We start from the raw sequence: 20,142 nt of genomic DNA on the forward strand, positions 1-20,142 counted from the left end.
TAAACGGTCCGTCTGTGAAGTTTCTAGTTGAAACAAAACAAACCATACCTACACTACCAAACCCCCAATTACTAATACGAATAAGCAAAGATAAATACCTAGGTGGTATGTAGGTTAGACTGATGATTTAAAAGCATATTCCATTATATTCTTAATGTATTAAATTGGCATTAAGAGGTAGGAAAACCAATTACATTTATATTTTAATAAAGGTTAATAAAAGCCAAATTACAGCCAACTGTTAAAGCTTTTTTTCTTTTTTTTAATTCTAGGGTACACACACCGAAAAAAACAGAACAAGAAAGTCAGTTCAGGGGCTTTCTTATGAACAAATGATATCACAGTCTTCCCTGTCACATGCTTCCGAGCAATTCTGTAAATCTAATCAGTCACACAAGACATCGAATGGTGAGTCTCTCACATTTGTTACTTTTAATTCCTAAGTGGTTATTATCTAATATTTTCACTTCTGGGTAAGAGAAAAGGCATTTTGGTCCATTAATTCACCTACTCGCTCCTGGAGGACATTAACCAACTCTGCTATTACGAAGATGTGAGTGTCATCAATGTCTTGAATGATGAACTTCTTCCCTAGGGCATTTGACTCATCCAAGTACAGCAGAAATTGCTTCATGGCAGGGTCACTGTCGAGATAAACACATGATGATGAGACACCTTACTGTCAAGTTACCAGAGACCTGAACAATTAGAATTTAGCATGGAGAGTTTTAGGATAAGTTTAAAAGTTCTAAACTGTTAACCAATTCTTCACTCCTTCTCTGCCTCAAGTGTTGATGATTAACAGATAGTGTTGATGATTAACAGACACAGCTTCATTTCAGAACTGTTAGTGCAAGTTTACAAGAGGCCAATGATGAGATTTTAAAAGAATAATTTGTCACCGACAAGTGAAAAAGTAAAGCAGTGTTCACAGCTTTGTAATTAATAGGGACTCGAAGCACAGCCCTGTTAACTGATTTTAAAAATGCCAACGATAGTCTTTGGCTTGCAGTAAATATTCAACTTTTTTCCCCTTCCTTAAAATTCTGAACCTCCTAACATTCAGAATCTTTAAAGGAAATTCTAACCAAATCTCTTTGAGAACAGTGAGTTCAAAAAGAGATCTAAATTCAATTCTATTTATTTGTGGGTTTTAGTTTGGAATCATAGGACAGCCATAAGGGAAAGAGATAAAATTTCCTAGATTTATAGAAATGAGTCTTTTTTATAAAAACCTGAATTACAACAAAGGCACACTTTAGATCTAATATAATATACAATACTGTGTTCAGCAAAAGATGAATATAAAAATGTCAAGTTGCATACAGATATTTTTAATTCTTAGAGAAAACATAATCTTACACAATCTTTTGCTTTCTTGAGGGATGTCAACATCAATTACAAAGATAACAATTTAATTCAAAAGAGGTCAGTGTAATTTACTGAAAACCATATACATTTTATTTCTTTCAAGTACATAGGTACAAGTGAAGCTAACAAAGTAAAGGATTTATTTCAATAGCTAAATGAGTATGGTTCATGGTATATATTAACTATGAATAAAGTCAAGCCTTCCTGAAAAAATTATTGTCTTAATTACTTTCAACAGCTTACCTTTAAAATAATTTTATTAACAATTTACGATGCTATAAAATAATGTGAATAAATAACTAGGTCTGCCCGTGTCAGAAATGACACATTTCTTTTTTTGCGGTACGCGGGCCTCTCACTGTTGTGGCCTCTCCCGTTGCGGAGCACAGGCTCTGGATGCGCAGGCTCCGCGGCCATGGCTCACGGGCCCAGCCGCTCCGTGGCATGTGGGATCTTCCCGAACCAGGGCACGAACCCGTGTCCCCTGCATCGGCAGGCGGACTCTCAACCACTGCGCCACCAGGGAAGCCCAGAAATGACACATTTTAAATTTAGTTTCTAGTATGTTTGTTATCTTAGGTTCAGAAAAGTTAGGTTCTATTGATCCACTTGTTTGGCAAAATTCAGTTAAATTCTATAGTTGCAGTATTAGAATGACCATACTAATGTGGGAAATTGATTTGTTCAGAAGTGGTAAACTTGCTCTTTTAAGTTTTATTCACTTGTTCAATAAATTGAATACCCATCATGTGCCTGGTGCTACTCTGGTCTGGGGGATTCAGCAGTGAAGAAAATTTACACTCTAGTGGTAACACTATGACAAACACACAGAAAAACAAAGGAAGCGAATGAGAAATGGCAGTGAGGACAGTGATACGATCTTGCAAGTTTAAGCAGGGGACTCGGGAGGCCTTACTGAGCAGGTGATGTCTGAATACACATCAGAAGGAGGTAGTGAGCAAACCATGAAGTGACGTGGGGTAGAACATCCTACGCAGAGTGAATGGCAAGGCCACAGAGCTGGAGAGGGGAAAGCGGAGGGGAGAGCAGTGGGATATGGGTTAGAACTCCATCTTGATTTAACTTACAAAATGACTTTAATTTTAAATGTAAGGATCATACTGGCTGCTGGGTTGAGAAGAGGCTGGTGGGTGGTGGAGGCAATGGTGGAAACAGGGAGACCAGTTAGAAGGTGACTGCAGTAATCTTGACAAGACATAATGATTTGGACCTAGGTGGCACCAGAGAAGTTGAGCAGTGGCTGAACTCTAGACATACACCAAATGTAAAGCCCACATAACTTGCTGAGACTGGACTTGAGCTTTGAGAGGAATTAAGGAGACGCCAAGATTTCTGGTCTGAGCAAATGAAGGGATGGAGTTGTCTTTCACTGAGATGAGGAGGAACACAGAAGAACAGGTGTGTAGTTAAGATCGAGAGTCTGGTTTTAGGCAAGTTACATGTGAGATGCCACCCAAGTGCAGAAGTTGAGCAGGAAGCTGGATATACAATTCTGGATTTCAGCAGTGAAGTCCAGAATGAGGAGTAAGTCAGTCGTCAATGTATAGATGGCATTTAAAGCCACGACAAAGGAGTGAGCACAACTGCAGAGGAGAGTCCAAGGACCAAGCCCTGGATACCCCAATATCAAAAGGTTAGGAAGAAAAGGATGAACCAGCAAAGCAGCCTAAAAAATGACCACTGAGGTCGGAAGAAAACTTGAAGAGTACTGGAAGCTAAGTAAATAAAGGATCTCCAGGAAGAGGAAGAGATCAGCTGGGCCAAATGTTGTTAAGAGGAATAGCAAGAGGACTGAGAACTGACTACTGGGTTCAGAAAGTTACTGGACCTTCCCAAGAGCAGCTTCAGGACAATGACTACAGAGGACAGGGCCTGACTGGAGTGGTTTTCAGACTGAGAGGAGTGAAACTGGAGAAAGTGAATACGTACATATCTTCTGAGAAATCCTGCTACAAAGAGCAGGAAAATCAAGTGGGAGCTGGAGAGGGATGTGGAAGCAAGAGTTTCTGCCCCACAGGGCCGCCCACCTGGGGAGGGGTAGTGTTACAGCATGGTTGTAGTTCTGCTGGGAATGATCTAGTAGAGAAAGAAAAGTGGATAAAGCGGGAGAAAAAGAGGAAAACTGCTTAAAAGGTGTCTTTAAATAGGCCAGGGAGGCTGGGATCCGGTTCCCAAGGAGGGAGTCTGGCTTGAGACAAAAGAATAGACAAGTCACTCACAGTAAGTGTGAGGAAGGGAAGAGTATATGGGCCCAGGTCCATGTGATAAAGACTTGTGGACGTTCTCTTCTGATTGCTTCCACTTTCCCAGTGAAACGACGAACAAAGAAATCAGCTGAAGTGAGGACAGGGACGTTTTCTGAGCTAAGAGAAGGTGAAGGTATGGAATACGATATTCCACCCATTCTAAGAAGCACATTCCCCCCACATCTTAACATCTCCAAAACTGGGATGGGTCTTACATTTAATGGCTTGTTACAGTACAACCAGCAGTGATTTTTCTTATAGGTACATAAAATATTGCTAAGTTTTAAAACTGATGAAATCTAACAGCTTTATTAGGAAAGTGGGACAATAAATGGACTAGGAAATTTAGCTGGTTTGCAGGCTAGCATTAAGGCTCACATGAATTTAATAGTCATGAATTTAAAGTGAGACCAATCAGTATGTTTGTATGTTTTTCTCCAGCCATTAGAGTTGTGGAGGTAAAGGTTCAGAATAGGTAGAGAGCCGGATTGAACCCGACCTGGTTGGTGTGACTGAGAGGGGCAGGGAGTTGAGTGTCTTTAAGAGAACGAGTATACTGATGGACTGGGTACGGAGGAAAGCGAGGATGCTGGGATGAGTCAGGATGGAAATGCTGGGAGAATCAACAGACTGCAGGTCTGGTAGAATCAAAGGAATTACAGAGCTAGGGTATTAGAGGGAGTGAACTGGAAAGAGGAGGTAGTGGTCAGAGTTAGATGCCTAAAACGGAGATTCTGAAGAGATGGCAGTGTTGGTAGGGATGCGGGTAGGTGTGACAATGTGAGTGAATGACTGTGACAGGACAGAGAAAAGCTCATTGGAAGAAGAGGTCAGGGAACTGAGAGGCCAGAGTACTGAAAGGACTATACGTACGAAATCGTTAAGAATTTGTGGAGAACTCTTAAAGAGTGACAAGTAGCCTTCAAAGAATAACTTTCAAGGAAAGACTCAGATGTTTGTAGCTGGTTACAAAGAGGAGGATTAGTGGGTGGTCTTGTCAGATTCAGAACTGGGGGGTTTCTGTGGAAGACGGAGAGAGGATTTCTGGAAGTGGCAATGAGGAACAAGGTAGATACCCATCCCATTTCTTGGCCCAGTGGTACAAGAGGTATTAGAGAAAAGTCAGCATAGCAGGCTCAGGGGAAAACTAGGTTTTTCTTATGACAACAACAAAAAAGGGGTATTGGGGGAAGATAGAGGGAAAGTTCTGAGAAGAGGCTGAGGATATAAGGGATTCTGCTGCTATCTTACTAGGTTCTAAGGGCAAACCGGGACATGATGGGGTAGGGGTGAATTTAAAAATTGATGGAGGGACTTCCCTGGTGGCACAGCGGTTAAGAATCCACCTGCCAGGGACTGCCCTGGTAGTCCAGTGGTTAAGAATCCACCTTCCAAAGAAGGGAACATGGGTTCAATCCCTGGTCGGGGAACTAAGATCCCACATGCCACGGGGCAACTAAGCCCAAGTGCTGCAACTAGAGAGCCCATGCACTGTGGAGCCCGTGTGCCGCAACTAAGACTCGATGCAGCCAAAAATAAATAAATAAATACTTAAATACTTAAAAAAAAAAAAGAATCCACCTGCCAATGCAGGCGACACGGGTTCAAGCCCTGGTCTGGGAGGATCCCACATGCCATGGAGCAACTAAGCCCGTGTGCCACAACTACTGAGCCTGCACTCTAGAGCCTGCAACCTACAACTACTGAGCCCGTGTGTTGCAACTACTGAAGCCCACATGCCTAGAGCCTGGGTTCCACAACAAGAGAAGCCACTGCAAGGAGAAGCCCGCGCACCGCAATGAAGAGTAGCCCCCGCTCACAGCAACTAGAGAAAGTCCATGTGCAGTAACGAAGACCCAACGCAGCCAAGAATAAATAAAAATTTTAAAAAAAGTTTAAAGTTGATGGATAGAGACATAAGGTAATACGTGTCAAAGGAATGAGGGATGACCTGGAAGTCTAGCTTTTTGGGTGACTGAAAACAAGAAAAGTAGGAATACAGGGCCTGGGAACGAGAGTCTAAAGGCTGATAATGACATGAAAGGCAACAACTGCCAGTGAAGAATGGGAGAGACAATAGGGGTCTTTTTTCAAAAAATACATTTATTTATTTATTTATTTTTGGCTGTGTTGGGTCTTTGTTGCTGCGTGCGGGCTTTCTCTAGTTGTGGCGAGTGGGGGCTACTCTTTGTTGCGGTGCATGGGCTTCTCATTGCAGTGGCTTCTCTTGTTGCGGAGCACAGGGTTCTAGGCACACGGGCTTCAGTAATTGTGACACATGGGCTCTATAGAGCGCAGGCTCAGTAGTTGTGGCATGTGGGCTCAGTAGTTGTGGCTCACGGGCTCTAGGCGTGCGGGCTTCAGTAGTTGTGGCGCACGGGCCTAGATGTTCCACGGCATGTGGGATCTTCCCAGACCAGGGCTCGAACCCGTGTCCCCTGCATTAGCAGGCGGATTCTTAACCACTGCGCCACCAGGGAAGTCCCAGGGGTCTTTTACAAAGCAAGATAATATGGGACTTCCCTGGTGGTCCAGTGGGTAAGACTCTGTGCTCCCAATGCAGGGGGCCCGGGTTCGATCCCTGGTCAGGGAACTAGATCCCACACGCATGCCGCAACTAAGACCCGGTGCAGCCAAAATTAAAAAACAAACAAAACAAAAATACAACCAAGAAAGATAATGTAATGGTCACAGATTTAAGCAGATACTGAGGATGTTAAAATTTACATTTGCAGTAACTCCCTAATTTTGGCAATTACACAATAAAAATTTATGTAAGAAATTTTTGTAAAGCAACAACACCCTGTACATTGAGAAATTTCACTGAGGTAAACAATTTTATCAGTCATTAATATGCAGGCTGTGAAACATAAAAAGAGTTTAAAGAGCAATTCTAGAAAGAATCTGGGGGTAATGAAGCAGGCTGAACGGGGTTCTTTCAGATATTACAGAACTGAAAACGGGGAGGCCCATAGGACAGGGAAACAAAGCTTCAGCTTCTTTAAAACTATCGTTATCCTGCTCAGACAGGTTCTTTTGAACAGGTTCCTGCTCTCAAAGGTTTCTTTTTGAAACCTCAGTTGTTTCCCTATATTGCTCCGTGTCTATACAAATAAAAGGGGGTTGGGTGGGACAGGAGTGGAGAATAAAAGGAGAGCAATTTAAGCGTAGACAGGTGTGGCAGACAGAAAAAAACCCTCTGCCTTAGTGCTTTACAACCACCCTGCTTGCTCCCTTCCCTGCAAGGAGGGACTTGCATTTGTCTCTCGTGTGGTGCCCACTTTACCCTCACAACCTTTATTGTGCTGAACTGTCTTAGACCCCACAAGAATTTCAATACTTTCTACAAAAATCACACACTCAAAGAGGTTGCTTAGAAAGATATACTTTAGGTGACAGGACAAATGATAGTTTTTTATATTAACCCTTTAATATAAATTTTGGGTTTAAGTGGAACAATAATGACAAAAAACAAGGACATTATAAAATCTGCTGTCCAAATGTGATACATTATCTTGTTACTGTTTGAGCGCAGTGTGTTCACAGATGACACCAATTTACTCTAGTAATTGGCTGCTACTAGGAGGTATTAGAGATAGCAAGGGTTAAGTGGTTATGAGGACTTTTATCTCCAGAAACTCTCTAAGTAAAGTTACATACTTTCAATTAAGTAAAAGCTGAATAACTGAAACCAAGAAGTGCCAGGGGACTCACACCTGTGCTTTTAACCAACAGGTCAGTGATTTCAAAATTTTTACCATTTGCATACTACCCTTGCCATTTTAGCCATCTCTTGTAACATCTGCACTACATATTATTCAATTTTTTTCTTTAAATTGCCTTTAAATCAACTAACTTTTCACCTTAACTTCATCTGGTACAAAATTACCAGTCATCTTGATGTTAGTTTTATTTTTTTCTCAGATAAATTAAGATGGCCATAGAAAAAGTATTTCTGGGGCTTCCCTGGTGGCGCAGTGGTTCAGAGTCCGCCTGCCGATGCAGGGGACACGGGTTCGTGCCCCGGTCTGGGAAGATCCCACATGCTGCGGAGCGGCTGGGCCCGTGAGCCATGGCTGCTGAGCCTACGCGTCTGGAGCCTGTGCTCCGCAACGGGAGAGGCCACGGCAGTGAGAGGCCCGCGTACCGCAAAAAAAAAAAAAAAAAAAAAAAGCTACTCTGGTTGGGGGTGGGGAAGGATAAATTAGAAGGCTGGGATTAACATATACACACTACTATATACAAAATACTGAATAGATAATCAACAAGGACCTACTGTATAGCACAGGGAACTCTACTCAATACTCTGTAATAACCTATATGGGAAAAGAATCTGAAAAATAGATACATGTATCTATCACTATGTATCTAATCACTTTACTGTACCCCTGAAACTAATACAACATTGTAAATCAATTATTTTATATACAATAAAATTTAAAAAGTAAAAAATAAAAGCTACTCTGATGTAACTTGCCAAAAAGGAGGCCTAGTGTATGAACCTTTTCTGTACTGAAACTTGAATTCAATTTATCAAGAACCTCTTCTTATCCACTGATTCTCACTGTGGTAGCAGAGCTCTAAAGGAACACTAATGAACTGTAATTTAGGGTGAGGTTACACTCCTTGGTTCAATTTTATTAACAAAATTCTTTCAGTAAGCAAATATTTACTAAGCACCTCTATATGTATCTCAGGCACTGTTCTGGGTGCCCAAGAAACTTCAGTGAATGCAGCCCTGCAAAGAATAAGAAGCAAAGGCTCACAAAAGATATATAAATGCTGTGAAAGAACAGGACAGCAGTTAGACTGGTTTTGCCTTAGTTCTTACTTGCTTTTCATATATAATAGAGGTTTGGAAGCCAAACCCATAAGGACAAGACTGGTCTAATAATACCTATTTCTCCAGATTCTTTGCTGTTGTGCTATAAACTGGCTGGAATTTGCAGCTGTACAACAAATCTTCCTTGCTGAAGCACTTGCCAAACCAACTGTGATAAATGTCACACCAGAGGTCTGCTCTAGCACCTGGAATTGGACGCAGACATTTGTTGAGCATATGCTGCTTGCTTCAGTGACTGCTACGGTTGGCTAGATTCGGTAAACTCTTGGTGTGAGGCTGGCAGTCGATAGTGGTGGATCCCAACACAGAGGAAGTTTTCACCAATCTCATTTTGACATAAAAATACAAAAAACTTTAGATTGTGGTATTTGATAAGCCTTGGGAGGAGAGAACCTTATTATATTCAAGTACTTTGATTTTTTAATTCACTGATAGTTGAGCCTAAATGGCCAACATTATACTCTGGTTTATTTGCTTTTTTAATGTAGATCTGTATTCCAATACACCTAAATGCTGCATATACTCTATGGATATTATGTGATAAGAAACTGACTTATACTGATACTGTATAATTAACAATCTTCTCTTTGGAATCAAATATAGACATGAGGGAAACTGAAGGACTTTAGTTACCAACATCCCAACATGTGCACCTACACATGAAGGAGGACCCACAGGCCCTGGCCATGCCCTTTATGAATCTATTACTGCTTAGGCCTGGAGTCTTCTTGGAAGATCTGTATCTTTGGGAAGACAGTTACCATTTTGAAAAATTGTGCAGGCTACACTTTAGACTTCACTTTGAAGGGAAAAATTAGTTTTGCAAGGATAGTATCCATCTGCAAAATAAAATTTAAGTACACTGTAGTCTTGCTGCAAAACCATTCTCCATAGGGGAACTGATTATCAAACTTAAGCTGATTAAGTGTTTCTCAAACTTAAAATGCACTGTGTCAAGATCCTTTTTTATGTACAATTCTGATTTAGTAGATATGGGGTGAGGTCTGAAAACTTTCATTTCTAACAAGCTCCAGATGCTGTTGCTGCTAGTCTGGAGAATACATGGAAAAGCAAGGTGTTTAGCACCCAGGCAGAATTCAGAGGCTGGTAACAAGCAAACTAGCAGAGAGCTTGCCGGATCAGGAAAGAAAACTAAACCTCAGTTCCACTTACAAATCTGTACTCTTTGTTCTTACGGCTAAACTGAAAGTCTACCACCAAAATTTTGAGTTTCCCTAAGTTTTGCTCCTTAAAATGCAGCCTAGTATTATTTAAAAAAAATAAAATATAGGTGTAATAAATCCCAACCATCATTCCAAAAGGATTATTTTGGAACTAGACTAAATTATTCCAAGGATATTCTCGAATAGGTAACAATGACAAAGAAAAAAATGGATGTGGGATGGGATTAGGGAGAGTAGCAAGAGGAGTGAAACTCTGTGATAAAGGAGTCATCACACATCATTAGGGAAGGAAATAAATGGTGTTGGACAATTATTCAGCTACTTGATCAAAAAAAAAAGGCAGCTAACTTAGATCTTCACCTCATAATATGCCCCTCCTCTCAATAAATTCTAGATGAATGAAACTCAAAATATCAATGAAAATAAAAATATGAAAACCCTAGGACAGAGTTGAATATTGATCAAATCCAGAATGAAGATTAACTTTAGAAAAATCATAAGAAACAAAAGGGAAAAAATTGATAGCCGACACTGTGTGTGTGTATCCTCTGTGTTAAAAATAACGTTAAACGACCAACCGGGGGATTCCCTGGTGGCGCAATGCTTAAGAATCCGCCTGCTAATGCAGGGGACACGTGTTTGAGCCCTGGTCTGGGAAGATCCCACATGCGGCGGAGCAGCTAAGTCCGTGCGCCACAACTACTGAGCCTGCGCTCTAGGGCCCGCGAGCCACACCTACTGAAGCCCACACGCCTAGAGCCCGTGCTCCACAACAAGAGAAGCCACCGCAACGAAGAGTAGCCCTGGCTTGCTGCAACTAGAGAAAGCCCGCGTGCAGCAACAAAGACCCAACTCGGCAATCAATCAATCAATCAATAAAATTGAAAAAAAAAGACCAACCAGGAAAATGTTTCGATTAATTATGACAAAGTAATAAGAAAAATAAAATACAAAAATTAGCTTAGAAGTGTTTTCCAAAAGACAACAGCATAGCATGCTTAGAATTTCTGGGATCTCAATCCGCCTCTTGGCTTTCCCAAGTGAACACCTCTCTCCTCTCTAGCGGTTTATTTTTGTCAACATACATTCTAGTCTCTCACTTTAAAACAATGAAAATAACAAGAACCAGAGTTCCGTAACATATCCTTCTTCAGCTACCGACCCATTTCTTTATTCCTTTGCTCATTATCACAACAAAACTCCTCCACATGGTCTCTACTTCCTTGCCCCCCTTTCCCTTTCCAAAGTACTCTATTCTGGCATCTATCCCACCTCTCCATTAAAAAGCTCTCATAAAAAACCGATGACCTCCAGTGTGTCTTCATCTTACCCCACCTCTCATCAGCACTTGACACAGCCCACTCGCTTTCATCAACCATTCCCTTAGTTTCCCTCCTATTTCACTGGCTTCACTGACAATACAATTTATTGTTTTGTCTTTTTTCATACTAGAGCTTCAAAATCCAATGTGTATTTTAGTACCTGGCGAAATGCTTTGGGTATAGAGTTAAGAAATTAATTTCACCTGTTTCACTTTACTTTTTAGTGTGGCTACTAGAAAATTTAAGACTACATCTGTGGCTCACAGTATATTTCTACTGTACAGTGCTGCTCTAAATGCCAGATTCCTAGGGTTTGGTCTTGCTCCTCCCCCAGCCTTGCCATCACAGAAACAGTACGGTCATCCACATAATGGCTCACATTAGAAGCAGAGAAATGTAGACAGTAGTGATTTCAAACAATGGGAGTGTCTACTGGGCAGGATTCCCAGATGAGACAGAATTGTTTGGTGGGGCAAACAAACAAGTGGAGACTGAGCAAGACTGGTCCAACAGTTCAGATTTTCAGACTAGGGATAATTAAGCCCTACATTAGCTTTGAGGAGCTCAGCTCTGCCCATAGTTTTTAGTTTCTCCTTTGGAATGTGTGCCTAGTTTAAGAAACCTTCAACTCGCTCTCTTGTTTTTTTCTCTTTTTTAGACCAAACTTTGTGTGACTTAGGCAGACCCTAAAATTCTAGTCAATCCCTGACGATTTGAGAATACAAGCACTGTTCCCTTAAAGAGGATTAATGTAACAAACACGCTGCCGCTGACCAAAACTTCTTGGAAATAATGCCAATTACATCTATTCAACAGAAACATTGAAATCTGGCACCCGGAAGAAACTTAGCAACAAAATCTGTCCCACTTGATGAACTGGGAAACTGGGAGATTAGGATTGACATATATACGCTAATATATATAAAATGGATAACTAATAAGAACCTGCTGTATAAAAAAATAAATAAAATTCTAAAAATCCAAAAAAACCCACCATCTGTCCCACTTGTTATTAAGTAAGAAAAATGCAGTTGAGAAAGCTGAAAAACTTGATTCATTCAAATCTTAAGAACAAAAGAAAAAAATGGACTTTGGAAGGGATACACATACAAATCAAGATTCAATGTGCAGATTTACAATTTGTTAAGTATCAAAACTACTAACCATTCTATAAGCACTCCTTTCAAGACGTTGACCATCTTTTCCCAGTCAGAAGGTGCAGGTGACCTTAAAAATGCTAATAAAAGGATAAGGTGACAAAATACAAAAGCATCAACTTCAATATCCTTTGGTGATTTACTTCTGAAAAGAGGCAAAAAATTAAATGCCAAGACTAAACATATAAGTCTATGAAAGACGTAAAGCTAACATTAGGAAAACATACAGATATTCTGATCTTTTAGCAAAATTAAAGTGAGTCTATTTGGAATATTATCAATGCATAAATCTTATTTGCAAACAAATTCTGCCCGCTGTCAATCCTAATGAAAGCATGGGCCCTAACTCCACAGCAGTGTGCCCAATCCAGGTTTAAAACATGTCCACTAATCAAAAGATTTCTTTTCCTACTCAGGAGTATGATAAAAGGTAATATCCTTGGAGACAGGAATCACAGGATAGTAGCTCTGAAAGGGGGCTTAAAAATTACATGGTGAGTCCGACCACCTCGTTTTACAGATGAAATGGAGCGAAGAGATTAAGCCGCAGCTCCCGGCCAAAAAAAAAAAAAAAAAGAATAATCCGTGTCTCCAGATCTTGTGTTCCTCTGCCAAATAAAATATGTTCCCCAATGATGTGCGCTTGAAGGAAAAGAAACCACTCAGCGCATGCGAAGTTAACCCTTCTTAAATATCTACACGTGGGTACCGGGCAATGCCTCCCCGAAGGAAATCCACCGTTCAATTCCCGCGGGGCAGCCGCCCGGCCTCGTCAGAAAGGGCCCAGAAAGGGGGCAGAACACCGCCCTATACCCCCGCACCTGAAAGACAGGCTTCTGAGACTTTCCCCCTCCTCCTCTTTTTCTTCGAGACCCCCTCGACCTTCCAGGCACTCCACTCTCCCCTCCTGCGCCAAGAGCCAACGCCACGAACCTCCGCCCACAGATCCAGGAGCACTTGAGCGTCACCGACAGAGTGCGCTTGCGCCGGTTACGTCATCGCGACAGCGACGGTCTCGTGGGTGGAGCGCGCCGGCGGGAGGCGGGGCGCGGGCTGGGCTGAGGGGGCGGGGCGGCGTGCGGTGAGGGCGGGGTCACGTGCAGCCAGCGGCTGGTCGGGGACGCGCGCGGGCTGGGAGTGGCGGAGCGTGGTGGTCTCCCTGCCGACCTCGTCCCGGGTGAACAGCTCGGGGCTTGCTGAGTCTGCGTGCCGGCAGGTAGGAAGGGAAGGCTGGGCTCGTGGGGGCGGGCTGGGGCCCTGGCGAAGCCCGGCACGGCGGGGAGTGGGGAGGGCGGCGACGGGGCGCGGCCCCTGACTGACCCGCTGACCCGCCGCTGGGCGTGAGGTGAGGGCCTCTCTCGCAGCCTCGGCAGCCCTACTCTTCTTTCCCGGTTGCCGCTCTTCTCTATTTACAATCCAAGGCCTAAAGAGCACCTGCTGGTACCATTAGCCCGGCGCGGTGGTCACGGCAAGATGATGAAAATGAGGAGGAAACAGTCTCCTCGTTTAAATCCGAACCTTTCAGACGGCAGCGTCTAGCTGCGACCCGAGAGGTTGAATAGATTGAATGCTGATAGGTCCTCCAAGCCCGGTAATTGTCATATTAAAGTGAAAGACCCATTGTAAAGTAAAATTACTCTCTTCCCCAAATTCGGCTCTGTGGTCTAATGGAGCTGTCTCTTTCTCCAATTGGTTTTACCAATGGAGAAATGAGGTTCTTGCTTTCTGTTCCTTAGATGAAATTGTACTTCTCTAATTGTGTGTTCATGTGATTTACGAACCTAGCTCTTCCATTTATTTCCCTCTTCCTGTGCTTCAAATCTTTCCCGTCCGGTTGGTTTCCATGTTGTTGTGCAAGCTCGCTCCCTCTCTCTTTAATCTGACCCAGGTGTAGTTCTTCCCAAGTATATTTTCTTGTTTTTCCTCTTGAATGCATTCTCCTCCTTGACGGTCTCATCACTTCCATCACATCAAACCTCCATTCTTGTGCTCCAGGTGCTGGCCTGATGCCTGCACATAAATGACCTGTGAGAACTCTAAACACCACCTCTCAAACTGAACTAGTTTTCACTCCACCCTCACTTCAAAATCTGCTTTTCTTCCTGTATTTCTCCAAATCATCCAGATTTAAGACCTCATTTATTTACTCAGCAGACATTTTGTGCAATTATGTGTTGCACAGACCCTATTCTAGAGACTGGGGATACAATGGTGAACAAGCAACTAATTATAGTGGGGGAGAGGAACACTAAAAATCAGTTAACAAGAAGGTTAACTGATGTGAAGTTATAAAGAATGACTGGGAGGGCTTCTTTGGTTAGGAGGTCATCAGAAATGGCCTTCAGTTCAAGCAGATTTCTGAGTAAAACAGTAACTTCTACACAACAGCAATAACTAACTAGGAATTTTAATAATAAAAAAGATACTATTCATAACTGTATTAAAAACTGAAGGTATCTGGAAATAAATCAGACTAAAGCTGCATAGTCCTTTAAGGAGAAAATTATAATGCTCTCCTGAAACACATAAAAGAAGACCCCGGTAAATGGAGAGATATACCATATTCATGGATAGGAAGACTCAGTATCATAAAGATGTCAGTTTTCTCCAATTCTACAGATTCACTGCAATTCCAATTAAAATTGCTGTATAGTTTTTCATGGAACTTGACATGCTGAACCTAACATGTATATGAAAAGGCAAAGCACCCAGAATTCCTAACTCAATTTTGAAGAAAAATAAAGTCTCTTCCTCCCAGATATCAAAACAATATGAAACCATGATAATTGAGACTACTGTCTTAATTACTAGTATTGGTTTAGGGACAGGAAAGTAGACTCATGGAACAGAATAGAGAGCTTAGAAACACGTCTGCATACATATGGAAGCTAAGTATAAGGTTAGCTTTGGTAAGCTTTTGTATTACAAAAGCACAAAGTATTCAATAAATGATGCTGAGATATGTGATATCCACATAGATTGAAGACAAAATTAGATTCCTACTTCACACCATTCACAATAGTAATTTCCAAATGGATTGAAGACCTAAGTGTGAAAGACACACATGAAAAATATTTAGAAAAAAATAGGAAATATAGGAGGCTATGTTGTCTCTAGGAAAGATTTCTTTTTTGTTTGTTTTATTTGGGTTAAATACATGTAACATAAAATTTACCATTTTAACCACTTTTAGGTGTACAGTTCAGTGATATTCATGTTATCATGCAACCATTACTACTACCTATCTGCAGAACTTTTTCATCTCTGGGAAGGATTTTTTAAGCTACAAAAGCACCATTGAGGATGCCATTGCAAATGAGAGATGATGGTGACTTGCACTAGAGTAGTAACAGTGAGGATGGAAAATGTGGCAGGATTTGGGATATATTTTGATGGCAGAGAACAAAAATTGTGCATGGTTTGGATACGAGGTGAGGGGAAAACAAGGAATCAGGGGCAACATATGTGTTTTTTGCTTGAGCTCTGAGGTAGATCATTCACCATTTATCATAAAAAACCATTTACTATTTGTTTGGTGCTGATGAGGAGAATGAGAGGAGGAAGAGTTCAGGGAGAAAAAATAAAGAATTCTGTTTTGGACAGTTAAGTTTGAAAGGCCTGTTTTACCTCCAAGTGGAAATGTTCCAGTAGCTGTTGGATACATGAGTCTGGAAAGATTGTGGCTGGAGGTACCACTTTGGGATCACTAGCATATAGATATTTAAAACTGTGATGTGTTAGAATTGGATTTGGCTACATTACATAGAAAATATAATAATGGCTTAAATATGCATATGATTCTATAGGTAGGCAGGCCGTGGATGGTATGGCAGCAGCTCTGTGATCATCAGGGATTCAGACTCCTCTTTTTTGCTGTTCTGCCATCCTTAGCATGCTACCTCATGATTGAGATGACTGCTTTAATTCTAAATGCCACCTGCTCATAGCAAGAGGGAAGCTTGATGAAAGGCACATACTTTTCTCTTTAAGGACACTTCTCAGGTGTTGCCTATGACACATCCACTTACAACCCATTAACCAGTTCTTAATCAGTGACACACTAACAAGAAGGAAAGATAGGTGATGTAGTCTTTATTCAGCTGTGTGCCCAGTGTTTTATAGAGTTAAACATATATCTGCACTGTGACCCAGCAATTCCACTCCTAGATATTTACCCAAGAGAAATGAAAATATATGTCTACAAGATGACTTGTATCAGACCGCTTGTGGTAGGCAGAATACCGGCGCCCCAAAGATGTCCATGCCCAAATCCCTGGAACCTGTGAATATGTTACATTACAAGGAAAAGGGGACTTTGCAGTTGGAATTAAGGTTACAGATTTTAGGGTAGGGAGATTATTTTAGATGTTCTGGGAGAGCCTAATGTAATCACACAGACCCTTTAAAGTGGAAGAGGAAAGCAGAGAGTCAGAGATCTGGCAGTGTGAGAAGGATAAGCTGTTGCTGGTTCTCAGATGTAAGGGGCTACCTGCAAAGACTAGAGGGGGGGCTCTGAGAGTGAAGGGTGGCACTCAGACAACAACTAGCAAGGAAAGAAGGACCTCAGTCCTGCAGCTGCATAGAATTGAATTCTGCCAACAGCCTGAATGAGCAAGGCAGTGCAGTCGCCCTCAGAGCTTTCAATAAGTGATACAGCCCAGCTAACACCTTGGTTTCAGCCTATGAGACTTAGATAAATTTAATCTAAAATGGTGTCTAGGAATCTGCATTTTAATAATCTGCAGATAATGCTAGGGTGACATTTACAGAAACACTGGTTTATATGCTGATCTTCAATAACTTCATCCAAAATTATGGTTTCAATTAATAATATGTGTTGATGACATAAATCTATATCTATAGTGTAGACCTCTCTGCTGAGCCCACATAGCTTAATGGACATCTTTCATGAATATTTTACAAGAACCTTCATCTCAGCATGTTGAAATTGGGAATTCATCCTTTCCCTCAAATCCATTTCTCTTCTTGTATTTTTCTCTTTTGGTAAATGTTATCCCTTATATACTCAGTAATCCAAACCAGAAACTGAGAATCATAATTGCCTCTTCCCTTTTACCCATTCCTCTCCATCTCTCACCCAGTTGTTTATCAGATTCTTTTCTCTTATTATCTCCTTAAGTCTGTTTTATCTTGATTCTCAGAGCCACTGCCTTAATTCAAGTACATGTTTCTCCTTGATTATTGTTAAAAGCCTCCCTATTGGTTCTCCCCATCTCTACTTTAGCTCTCCTCCAACCTATTTTCAATCTTGTCAAGTTTTCTAAAAAAATTTTTTAATCTTATTATTCTATTTCTTAAAGTTAATCTCCTGTTAGCTTCCGTAACTCAGGGTAAGCTTCATACTCCTTAATTTAGCTAAAAAGGACTTTCGTGATTGACTGCCCCCTGCCTTCAAACACTCCTCTGTTAGTAATCAACAAAATGACTTGACATAACATCAGTAAGGAAGAAAACACCTGAAAAGCACCATCAACTCGCTTGACCTAATAGTCATTTGTAGGTCCCTCTACCCAGCAACAACAGAATATACATTCTTTTCAAGTGAGTATGGAATATTCATCAAGAGAGACCATATTCTGTGTCATAAAGCAAGCCAAGATTTAAAAGAATTGAAAGTATACAAAGCCTGTTCTCCAACCACAATGGAATTAAACTAAAAATCAATAACAAAGATACCTGGAAATTCCCAAATATTTGGACATTAAATAAGATACTTCTAAATATCCCATGGGTCAAAGAGGAAGTCACAGTGCAATTAGAAAATATTTTTAATTGAATGAAAGAAAAAAAACAGCATATCAAAATGTGAAGGATGCAGTCAAATCAATACTTGGAAATTTTTAGCATTAAATATTTACATTAGCAAAAAGGAAATTTTAGATTAGTGATCTAAGCTTCAATTTTAAGAAACTTGAGAAAAAAGAGCTATTTGAAATCAAAATAAGCACAATGCAGAGACTATTAAAAGCACAAAGTAATGAAATTGATCATGGAAAAACAGGAGAGTAATTCAATGAAACTAAAACCTGTGTCTTTGAAAATATCAATGAAATTGAGAAATCTCTAGCTAGACTGGCTGAAAAAAGAAGAGAGAAGAGACACAGATATAGAGAACAAATATATGGATACCAAGGGGGTGAAAGCAGAGGGGTGGGGGAGGTGGTGGGATGAATTGGGAGATATTGGGATTGATATATATACAGTAATATGTATAAAATAGATGACTAATAAGAACCTGCTGTATGGCACAGGGAACTCTACTCTGCTGTACAGTAGAAACTAACACATTGTAAAACAACTATACTCCAATAAAAAACAAGAAAATGGTGAGAAAAAAAAAGACACAAATCGTCAAAACTCAGGAATGAAAGAGAGCATGTCACTTTATACCCTAAGACCTTAAAAAGATAATGTGGGAATCCTACTTAAAACTTTTTAAGGAAGAAAGAATACAGTTCTACATAAACTCTTCCAGAACATAAAAGATGGGACACTTGCCTACTTATTTTATGAGACCAGCAATACCTTGATGTGAAAACCAAAGACATCACAAGAAAACTAGATATTAGTATCTCTTGTGAACATAGACACAAAAAATATTAACAAAATACTAGCAGGGGCTTCCCTAGTGGTGCAGTGGTTAAGAATCCACCTGCCAATGCAGGGGACATGGGTTTGAGCCCTGGTCCGGGAAGATTCCACATGCCGTGGAGCAACTAAGCCTGTGTGCCCCAACTACTGAGCCTGTGCTCTGGAGCCTGTGAACCACAACTACTGAAGCCTGCGTGCCACAGCTTCTGAGCCCACGTGCCACAACTACTAAAGCCCACATGCTCTAGGGCCTGTGTGCCGCAGCTGCTGAGCCTGCATGCCTAGAGCCTGTGCTCTGCAACAAGAGAAGCCACCACAATGAGAAACCTGCACACTGCAACAAAGAGTAACCCCTACTCGCTGCAACCAGAGAAAGCACATGCACAGCAGCAAAGACCCAATGCAGCCAAAATATATATATATATTTTATCACTTTTTCCTCTGAAACTGAGAGGCAAACCTGTAGCACTCTTGATAGACAACTTAGGACCACTAATTTGCTAGAGATCAGTATATTAAGAAACACTGATGTGGGCAATGGGGAATTATTGAAAGATTTGAAGCAGGGGAATAATGTGCTCAGATTTAAGAAGTTACTTTTACTTCCAGGCAGCATCTTCTGCTCCTTCCATGCACATGAAACTTTTAGTTAGGATGCAGTGAAAGAACTTGGAATTGTGAGAAGGAGGAGGAGAGGAAACTCAGGAAAAGTTGTAGCACTGAGAAAGCTTGAAGCAAGTTATTGGATTATCAAACTGATAAGAGACCTTAATTACTTGGACCTTATGTGCAACAGAGTTAAAGTCAGCCTAGCTTAAAGGTGATTGTCTTGAAGATGTACACATTCAAGGAAATAGGGACTAGCAGATTTCTTCCATTAGACTATAGAAACAGCATGAAAACTTTCTTTTACCATGAGCGTTACAGAGTGGAAGTTGGAACTCTGATTAAAACCGCTTATGGTTGTGGGGTTTGAATTCACACTGTCCTCATAGTGCTGGGAGCCCAGGTTGAGAAATCCAGAAATTTGTAATACCTGTCATACTTTGACCAAGAAAGTTTAAAGCTGTGCTGTGTGCACAGTTGGCCCAGAGCACATAGGACTCCCACAGAAAATATTCCCACTGAAGATGAGCTCTCAATCAAAGATTACAAAGCATATAGAGAAACCACTGTGAAGGATAGCCAGCCCTAATTATTAGAAATAGTGGTCCAACAGAGAAACTTTAAAATAAGTATGTTTCAAGTGTAAAAGGAAGGTTTAGAAACCACATGTACCAGTTAGCTTTTTGCTGCACTGTAAACTATGCCAAAGCTCAGTTACTAAAACAACCATTTTATTATTGCTTATAAGTCTAAGGGTTGAATATGGGTTTTGTAGGGTCA

The 20,142-nt window shown here is 41.0% G+C and overlaps 1 protein-coding gene and 1 long non-coding RNA gene across 4 annotated transcripts in view; one reads left to right on the forward strand and one right to left on the reverse strand.

Annotated features, from left to right (window-relative positions):
- Window positions 1-241: 241 nt before the first annotated feature.
- On the reverse strand, window positions 242-13,107 carry LOC132500153 (uncharacterized). Of its 2 annotated transcripts, XR_009533976.1 has the most exons (4): window positions 12,966-13,107; window positions 12,152-12,224; window positions 2,288-2,391; window positions 242-644 (listed from the first exon to the last, which is right to left on the reverse strand). It is a non-coding gene; the product is annotated as an uncharacterized LOC132500153 (long non-coding RNA). The 2 variants fall into 2 exon arrangements; XR_009533977.1 differs by lacking the exon at window positions 2,288-2,391.
- Window positions 13,108-13,246: 139 nt separating this feature from the next.
- The window catches only part of SERAC1 (serine active site containing 1), a 78,052-nt gene continuing 71,156 nt past the window's right edge, over window positions 13,247-20,142 (forward strand). For both annotated transcript variants that reach the window (XM_060114678.1, XM_060114679.1), the window contains exon 1: window positions 13,247-13,360. The gene's annotated coding sequence lies outside the window, so the exon portion shown is untranslated. The remainder of the gene's footprint in view (window positions 13,361-20,142) is intronic.

Source organism: Mesoplodon densirostris, chromosome 12 (assembly GCF_025265405.1).
Source record: "Mesoplodon densirostris isolate mMesDen1 chromosome 12, mMesDen1 primary haplotype, whole genome shotgun sequence".
Lineage (NCBI taxonomy): Eukaryota > Metazoa > Chordata > Mammalia > Artiodactyla > Ziphiidae > Mesoplodon > Mesoplodon densirostris.